At 40.3% G+C, this 2032-nt stretch overlaps 1 pseudogene; it reads left to right on the forward strand.

Annotated features, from left to right (window-relative positions):
* LOC124934881 lies at positions 1-1631 on the forward strand (annotated as a pseudogene).
* The last annotated feature ends 401 nt before the right edge of the window (positions 1632-2032 follow it).

Genomic DNA, 2032 nt, shown 5'->3' on the forward strand with positions numbered 1-2032 from the left:
ATGGATCGGTTAATCCACAATTCGACTCAAGTATCTATTTACTCTCACATTTATATTCAAATTAATCACAGCTCTTGATCCGACAATCATGATACTTTACAATTAAGCATTATTAAAACAACTACATAATCTACTATTTAAATACAATAATATATTATTACATATATAGGGATCTAGTTTCTAATGAGAAATATTAATAAGTTTTAAACATGTGAGCAATCAATTTCAGGTAATATATATTAGTAAAATAGGAGTGTTCCTATTCTTTTGTGAATATTTGAAAACAAAATAGAGGCAATAGAAAGCTAAAAGAGAAATAGAACATTTCAAAAGGCACGGTATGAAACAATACTTTTCATACTAATAAAACCAAATTAGGATACAATTAATTCTAACCTCTCTGCCCATTTATTTATGCCTATAAAAATACTACAATGTGAGTTGAAAGCAAAATCTACCTCTACTATTTAACAACATTTGAATTAAGATGGATTCCAAGAACATGGGAATGTCTCTGCTCTTGATTTTTGCAGCCCTAATTTCTCAAACCACGTCCCGGTCTCTCCTTGACACCTCAATGCTCAAGAGGCACGAACAATGGCTGATGCAACATAATCGTGTCTACAAAGATGATGCTGAGAAGTACACTCGGTTCAACGTATTCAAAGAGAACGTGGAGCAGATTGAGTTGTTTAACAAAGCCGGAAACGCTCCATACAAACTCGGAGTGAATCGGTTTGCCGACCTAACGAATGAAGAGTTCAAGCTAAGGAATAGGTTCAAGAGCCATGTCTGTTCCTCTTCAACCGATTCCTTCCGATATGGGAACATTTCAGCGGTTCCCGCTACCATTGACTGGAGGAAGAAAGGCGCAGTCACTCCAGTCAAGGACCAAGGCCAGTGTGGTGAGTTAGCTATTAAGTTCGCTTTTGTAGGATTTACTTATATAAAATAAAAACGCACTCATTGATCAATCGATAGGGTGTTGCTGGGCATTTTCGGCTGTGGCTGCCATGGAAGGAATCACACAGGTAACGACTGGTAAGCTGATCTCCCTGTCTGAGCAAGAGCTAGTCGATTGCGACGTAAACGGAGTGGATCAAGGCTGCAATGGCGGTCTTATGGATGATGCTTTCAAGTTCATAAAAAGCAACGGAGGCCTCACAACCGAATCCAACTACCCAACGCTGGAACTGATGACAAATGCAGCAAAAAAAAGGCAGCTAACCACGCGGCTAAGATAACTGGATTTGAAGACGTACCCGCAAACAGCGAGAGTACGTTGCTCAAAGCTGTGGCCAATCACCCTGTTTAGGTAGCCATTGATGCAGGAGGGTTCAGTTTTCAGTTCTACTCGGGAGGTGTCTTCACGGGCGCGTGTGGAACCTCTCTAGACCACGGTGTAACGGCTGTGGGCTATGGCACTGCGGATGACGGGACCAAATATTGGCTTGTGAAGAACTCGTGGGGGGGCTCTTGGGGCGAGGAAGGATACATCAGAATGGAACGTGGTATTAGTGCCAAGGAAGGACTGTGCGGCATAGCTATGCAGGCTTCATACCCAACTGCTGCATAAGCTAGCTCAGAAATGCCATCAAATTGTGTAAAAATGTATAGCATCAAGTGCTAGCTGTTATATCATGTCCATAATTATTATCTCACCAATCTCTCGGGATTCCAGCTTCGTCGCGAGTTGAGTAATTAAAACGTTCTTCAATCTCTACATTGTACTCTCTTAACATGCTTAACTAAGTAGTAGTAGTGATGAGCAATAGTAGTTAACCGAAAAAGTGTAGCAGGGCACAACACCCATCTTTTCGCAAACCGAAAAAAAGTTTAAAAAACAAACCTTTATTATAAAGGTTAAAAATCAAAATACCCTCCTTTTTAGGGTCATATTATCAAATTTCTCGATTATTGAGCATATAAGCATTAAGGGGCAGTCCTGAACTCTTTGGAGGCGGAATTGCCTTTGGGGACACCTAATTTTTTTTCACAAATAAGAATCAATGAACTAACCAACTCAGGTTTA

This window comes from Impatiens glandulifera, chromosome 4, assembly GCF_907164915.1.
Source record: "Impatiens glandulifera chromosome 4, dImpGla2.1, whole genome shotgun sequence".
Classification (NCBI taxonomy): domain Eukaryota; kingdom Viridiplantae; phylum Streptophyta; class Magnoliopsida; order Ericales; family Balsaminaceae; genus Impatiens; species Impatiens glandulifera.